Source organism: Thalassophryne amazonica, chromosome 8 (assembly GCF_902500255.1).
Source record: "Thalassophryne amazonica chromosome 8, fThaAma1.1, whole genome shotgun sequence".
Classification (NCBI taxonomy): Eukaryota; Metazoa; Chordata; class Actinopteri; order Batrachoidiformes; family Batrachoididae; genus Thalassophryne; species Thalassophryne amazonica.
In genome coordinates, this window is record NC_047110.1 from 45,423,136 (window position 1) to 45,431,159 (window position 8,024).

Genomic DNA, 8,024 nt, shown 5'->3' on the forward strand with positions numbered 1-8,024 from the left:
AAATCCATATGGTTTTTGAAAAAAATAATAAGGTCGGATACTTTTCTAATAGACCTCGTAAATGCTGTTTTCCATTCGTCCCCAGTGCGAATTCTCACCATACCATACCACTTTATTTAAATATTACGCACATTACGCAAACATAGTTTCCAAAGTGCTGTACACACAAAAAAACACACACACAGAGGACCACACACTCACGCGGTATTAAAAGCCAAAGCATAAAAATGGGTCTTAAGATGAGACTTAAACCACTCTACAGTGGGGCTATTCGGATGTTAATGGGCAAATCATTGCACACCTAAGGGCCCACCACAGAAAAAGTCCTGTCTCCCCTGGTTTTCAATCTCATTGCAGGCACCACAAGCTGGAGCTGGCCCTTGGACCTCAAAGCACAGGGAGGCTGGTAAATCTGGATGAGGTCTGAGATGTACGCCGGGGCCAGTCCATTCAAAGCTTTAAAAACAATAAAATCTTAAAATCAACACTAAAATGACATGGAAGCCAGTGCAGGGATGCTAAATTCGGAGTAATGTGCTCTCGCTTTCTGCTACCAGTTAAGAGGCGCGCAGTAGAATTTTGGACCAACTGTACGCAGGAAAGTGCATTGTGGCTGATGCCGATTAGAAGTGCATTACAGTAGTCTAAATGAGAGGAAACAAAAGCATGCACGACTTGTTCAAAAACATTAAAAGATAAAAGTTTTAACTTTAGATAAAAGACGCAAATGATAAAATCCAGATTTGACAACCGCGTTCACCTGCTTGTCAAAGTTAAAATCTTTGTCAATAATGACGCCCAGGTTGGTGACAGATTGTTTCACGTGCTGTGTAAGAGAGCCCAAGTCCAAGAGGGGGTCAATATTTCCAAATAAAATGACCTCTGTTGTTCCCTTATTTAGACTTAAAAAGTTGTGGGTCAACCAAGCTTTTATGTCACTCAAACAAGTAAAAAGAGGTGCCAAAGGGGCAGAAGCAAGTTTTGAGTGGCAGGTAAATCTGGCAGTCATCTGCATAAAAATGATACTGTAAGCCATGGTTTTTGAAAATTTGAGTCAGTGGGAGGAGGTAGAGGGCGAAAAGAATGGGCGCTAGGATACTCCACAATTTAGAGAGGCAGAGGACGAGGTGAAATCACCAGGTAATAAGCGTTACACAGGTCTAATTTCATGAAGATCTTTTCCCCCTCTAAGAGCTTGAACGCTGAGTAAATGAGTGGGCGGGGATGCCGGTTCTTTACAGTTACATCATTAAGCCCCCTATCATCAATGCAGGTGGTGGAGGGATTTGTCCTTTTTCTTGACAAAGAAAAACCTCGCCTTGAGAGACTCCTGGATGTATTCATTCATAGCAGCGCGCTCTGGTGCTGAAAGAGAAAATAACTTTCCCCGCGGAGGAGTTCCCCCCGGGAGAAACTCAATAGCACAATCATACTCACATTGTGGAGGCAGAGACTGCTCTTATTTTGCTGAAGACAGCGGCGAGATCATGATAACAAGCCAGAACACCTGTCATATCGGGATTAGAATCACATGAAGCTAGAACTGGTTGCACTAGACAGGAACTCATGCATGCAGGACCCCAAGCCTCAGTGTTACCCTTGGTTCAGTCTAGACTCGGCTTATGGCATTGTAACCAGGGGTGCCCCAATACTACCGGGTGAGCCATATTGTCAAAAATGTGGAAACTGTTAGATTCTGAATGATTCTCAGCGATAATCATGCAAATAGATTGGGTACGATGGGTAATTTGCCCCCATTTGTGGCCACCCAGGGCGTGCACCACAAGAGGGCGCGAGAGTTTGTACACTTTAAGGTGTAGGTACCTGGCAAGAGAAGACAGCAACATATTAGCATCAGAGCCGGAATCAGTGAACACGGGAATAGAAACGGACGTGTAATCAGAAAGCAATTCAGTTGGTGCCACTTTCTGTGTAGAGGTTGAAGAAATAGAATTTTGACTCACCCACAATACCGCTCTCGGCCGCGCAGGGGCACCCTTTACAGAGCAACTTTGGGAGTTGGTGATCAAGTTACCTGACTGTCCACAGTAATAGCAGAGTTCCTCCACTCGGTGTAGCTCTCATTCTTCCACAGACAGATGGGTCCTTCCAAACTGCATGGGCTCCTCCAGGCTGCTGTGAGGTGAGCTGGAGCCGGCATGTTTGAGTGCGGTGGAACAAACAGGTGACGTGGATGAACACTGAGCGAGGAGACGAGCCTTCCAGCAAGGTCAGTCAGACAACCATCGGTCAATTCGGATGGACAGTGCTATTAGCTCATCCAGATCTTCAGGCAGGTTGATCATGATGAGCTGATCCTGAATGTGATCAGCCAGGCCCTGGATGAATACGTTGTGATGCATCGCTGGGTTCCACTCACTTTTTGCTGCCAGGATGAGGAATTCTATAGCATAGCGGCAGCCTTGTTTCACCCTCATCAGAGAACGCGCCACCTCACGCCCCAGGGACGTATGCTGGAATACCTGCCACAATGTGCTGATGAACACCGATAGGGAGGAACAAGCAGCAGAGTTTCAGCCCCATTCAGTGTGGTGGCCCACGCTGCTGCTTGACCAGACAGGTGAGAAATTAAAAAAGCGTATTTTGCTCGGTCAGAAGGAAACATGAATGCCATCAGTTTGAAATGTAACTCACACTGAGTAATAAATGGCTTCACATCCCCGGACTCTCTGGAAAAATGTTCAAGCCGAGAGCTGATTGCAAAAACTTGGGGCTACTACGGAAGCCAGTGGGGCTGCTGATGGGAGCCGTATCAGTTGTTGCCTGATGCTTTATTGTGGTTAGAAGCTGCTCCATCTGAGTGCTCACAGAGGACATAAATGAATCCTGACATTTAGCCAACTCGCTAAACCCAAAGGTGAGTGCGGCAAGTTGGTCGTCCTGCTGAGCTAACTGCTGGCTATGGTGGTGTACCGCCAGCTGGAAAGCGTTCATGTCTGCTGTGTCCAGCTGGCGATATCGATCTAACAGGCTTGGTTATGACAGCTGGCAGGGCACAAATGCAGGACACGAACTTACAACTCTGTAGGCTTAAATAGTTTACTGTACTGAGTTCGTTAGCTGGGGTCGCTACACAATAAGCCAGTCAAACAGGAGCAGAAGTACAAAAATCATCAGGCTAGAGGCGTGCTCGAGGAAGGCAAGCAGGTGGTCAAAAACATGATGAAGCAAAATGAAGCAAGGAAAAAATACAAGAAAGAGCTGGAAAGAATCAATCTGGCAAGTTACAAGAGCACACTGAGTCTTAAATACACCCAAGTGATGAGCTGCAAATCAAGAACAGGTGTGAGGAGAAGCTTCCAGAACCGGGGTGTGGTTAGACAAAGGGAAACACCCACCACCAAGTGAGAGACAAGAGAAAAAGAGACAGAGAAAACCCAAGCAGAAAGAGACAGCCAGAGAATAGACAGATCACAAAATAAAGCAAAAATAAAATAAAACAGAACACATACCAAACAACAGTCCAAATCCTGACAATTTCCAGCTCCTGCTTTTTTTTTCTTGTTCTAGCTTTTTGTTCCTTATCACTGTGTTTTTTTTTTTGTTGTTTTGTTTTTTTGGACTCAATTGCCTTTGCCCCATTCACTCGCTGTGTGGATTTTTTGTCACCTTGGATTCACGTGTAAATAAATCACCTTGGATTTGCATATATTTCTTGTGTTTGGCTGCCTGCATTCTGGGGTTCATTTCTGACTCATTGTGAACAAAATCATAACAGGAATTTGTGACACCTAATTTTTTTAGTTTTTCTCAAATTATATGGGTAATTTGGTTGAAATGTCAAATGATATGTAGAATTTGAGAAAACTAGCAAAATTAAGTGTAACAAATTCAGATGGGGGCAGCACGGTGGCTTAGTGGTTAGCACACTGTTGCCTCACAGCAAGAAGGTCGTGGGTTCAATTCCCTTGGCCTTTCTGTGTGGAGTTTGCATGTTCTCCCTGTGTTTGCGTGGGTTTCCTCCGGGTGCTCCGGTTTCCTCCCACATCCAAAGACATGTGGGTTAGGTGGATTAGAATCTTTAAAAAAAATGGGTGTGTGTGGGTGTGTCCGTGTTTGTTTGTCTGTTTGTGGCCCTGCGACAGACTGGTGTCCTGTCCTGGGTGTACCCCGCCTCGCGCCCTATGACTGCTGGGATAGGCTCCAGCCCCCTGCGACCCTTAATTGGACTAAGCGGTAGAAGATGAATGAATGAAAAATTCAGATAGGGTGGCACAGTGGCTTAGTGGTTAGCACTGTTGCTTCACAGTATGAAGGTCTTGGGATCGCTTCCACCTGGTCCTTTCTGTGTGGAGTTTCCATGTTCTCCCCATGTCTGTGTGGGTTCTCTCAGGGTGCTCTGGCTTCCTCCCACCTGCAAAGGCATGCAGGTTGGATGAACTAGTGACTCTAAATTGACCATGTTTGTCTGTTTATATGTGGCTCTGTGACAAATTGACATCCTGTCCAGGGTCCACCCAGACACTTTCATCACATGCAACTACATTTCTTGTGGATGAGTTCAGGATGTCATTGAAAGCCTGGATCTTAGTATTGACCCAGCACAATCCCCAGAACACATCTAAAACAAGCTTTAGAATTCCCTGGGAAGAGGTCAGAAGGTCTGCCCCCAGTCCACACAGTACCTGTGACATCCAGAAACTAATTTGAGCTTTCACAAATTGTCAGATTATCCCAGGCAAGTAAATTAAATGTTTTGTGTCAATCAGCAAGGAGAAAATGCTAATACTCATGTTTGGTTCAATGAGTACTCGCAGAACTTGGATGCAGTTGATGGTTGACTTCTTTTGTGTCAACAGACTCCAGATTCCGCTAACAAACAAGTGCTTTTCTCCTCTCTGGGCCATCATAGCCCAATTTCTCAGCTCTCTATCCAGCCAGAAATGTCCATCGAGTCATGAAGTACAACTCCTATGGGTGATATTCAGTATTCCCAGATATGAAAAAGTTCCTCTTATGGACATTAAAACTCCAGTACAACACCAAGCAATGCAGGGTTTGGTCAAGGAAGAACTGTCTAGTCAATTCACAAAAAATGGATTTTTAAAAGTGATCAGTTTTTCTTACACAAATATGAGAATTATGCATAAAACTGTTTTCACCTTCTAGTTTAAGTTCACCACATACTGTCATTTAAAACTTGTACCCCAGCAACATTCCCCTTTTACATGAGTTCCCAATTATGAATCACATCACTAGCAGTCACCATTTAGCACACACACAATATATATATATATATATATATATATATATATATATATATATATATATATATATATATATATATATATATATATATATATATATATATATATATATATATATATTTTTTTTTTTTTTTTTTTTTTTTTTTTTTTTTTTCGAATTATACAAGTATGCAGTCACAGAGGCAGCATGGTGCCTTAGTGGTTAGCACTGTTGCCTCACAGCAAGGAGGTCATGGGTTTGATTCCCACCTGTGGAGTTTGTTTGTTCTCCCCGTGTTTGCGTGGGTTTCCTCCGGGTGCTCCGGTTTCCTCTCACATCCAAAGACATGCAGGTTAGTTGGATTGGAAACTTTAAATTGTCCGTAGGTGTGCGTGTGGGTGTGAATGTGTTTGTTTGTCTATATGTGGCCCTACAACAGACTGGCATCCTGTCCAGGGTGTACCCCGCCTCACTCTGTGGCTGCTGGGATAGGCTCCAGCCCCCGTGACCTTTAATTGGACTAAGTGGTTGAAGATGTGTGTGTGTGTGTGTGTGTGTGTGTGTGTGTGTGTGTGTGTGTGTGTGTGTGTGTGTGTGTGTGTGTGTGTGTGTGTGTGTGTGTGTGTGGTCACAGAGAAATACACCAATTTAATGTATAAAACCAAATCAGAAAAGGGTATGCATTCACCTCCCATAAGTCTCAAGGCGTTGCTCTTGTGTTGGTTGAATTTTGACCAAACTAAAAATTTCACTGCAACAGATTTTCTCTCTAAATAGTAACAGAGTCCTTGATGGGTGTGAATTCAATTTATTTCATTTATATAGCGCCAAAATCACAACAAAGCTGCCTCCAGTTTGAATCCTTCTGTAATGTAATTTCCATAAGTCAGAAAGTGCGCAACATGTGACACACTTTTTTATATATATATGATCAGAAAGAAACATGGCAGAGAACAAAGTTATAGAAGCTTTTTCTCCAAGTGAGCCCAGCAGCCAGACAGCAGGCGGGGGCAGCAGGTTGGACAAGTCCTGTACTTCTGTATTCTCACTCACAACTTACCACCTTACCACTTATCACCTATATACAGTAACTTTATTCAAGCTGTTATTCTGTCTTCTGTGAGAACTTCCATTTTCTAAGTTCTAACTTGTCTCTACCATCAACCAGCGTCTAGTCACCAGGGTGGATCATACCAAATCTATCATCTTCCGGGATCTGCATTCCATGAAGATGCTGACATGCTGTAAATAGAGTCTAATCTCTGAAGACTTTCTCCTTGAATAAATGTTACAACATTTTGATCTCTCTCTCTCTCTCTCACTCACACACACACACACACACACACACACACACACACACACACACACACACACACACACACACACACACACACACACACACACACACACACACACACACATTCTGTTGAAAGACCCTTTTTGATTTTAACACTGCTCTCCACTTGTTCACAACTGGAAAAAATGCTTAAACGGTGTTGCAAATGGAGCTGACACAGAAAAATAAGAACTTCACTTTTACGCAACTGGCTGATGGGCTTTTCTTTATAGGCGAGAAGTAAGTTTGCCATAGGCCCTGAGGCTCACTGGTGCCCGTACTTATCCCTAGATATCCTGTGATGAGGGTCTTCTGTCCCTGAGTCTCGAGACAAACTTTCGACAGGAAACCACTCCATCACAGATTACATCCCCAGCACACATTTACACTTAGGTTGACTAGGACAATGCAGATGAAGAGTATTTTCCAAAAACAAATGATGGTAAAGTGAATGGTAATCAAGCCCAGATCTGTATTTTGGTAGACCAACTCCTATCCTGCTGAGCTACCTGATCTGTGCTTTTGTCAAGTGAAGCCTAGGTGCATGTGCCGGTGTGAGGGACTCAACACTACTGCTTCAGATCACTCCCCCTGCCTTCACTGCACCTTCACTGCGCATGCGTCATTTCAGAGCATCAGCAGGGATTCACCGATTATCACCTCGTTTCTGCTTAAAATTGCACTCCAGTCATCATCAATCTCAGCAACAGATATCTGAAGCTTTTCTACAACAATTATTTCCACATAAATTCAGTAATAATTTGTAATAAATGACGGGGAACCGATCACAGTGCGACACCAAGCATGTCTGAGTCTGACTCTCTACTGATCAAAGGGAATAATGTTATTATTAACCATCAGATGACAAAGTAAAACCTCTTAAATTATTCTAAAGTCAGTTTTAAACAGAAACGAGGCGACAATCTCTGCAAACGCTCCGACTTGACGAGTGCGCAGTGAAGGCAGGGGGTGCTCAATCTATGAGAGTGCTGAGTCCATGACACTGGTGTTGTGTCTACCATCCACAACAACACAGAACCACTTTGGGTGCTGAATGACAAAAACCCAGGCACACAACCCGCACTAATGTACCTGCATGCTGGACGATGCACAGAGAAACATGGCCAGAATGTCAAAGCTGATATTTCTTTCATAATGCAAGTGAAACTCCTCATGCAAGTCTCCCTAAATAAAGGTGCCTTGACACTTGCACGTATTTTGGCTACGCACTCCCGCGCACTTTGTCATCACAGTGTCACCCGCAGTGGTCCCAGCTGGATGTCGGTCTTCATGCGCTGGACGCTGCATATATAAAATAATTCTTTTGTAGCAGATTAATCATTTTCTCTCAAGGTTTGGCTGATGAAAACACCTCTAATTGCTTCCGGAATCACAGAGGACCGTTTCATCTGCAGCTTTTTTTCCTCTCTTTCCTGCACTTCATAAGGTGGAGAACACATCTGGAACCATCTAAAAAGGT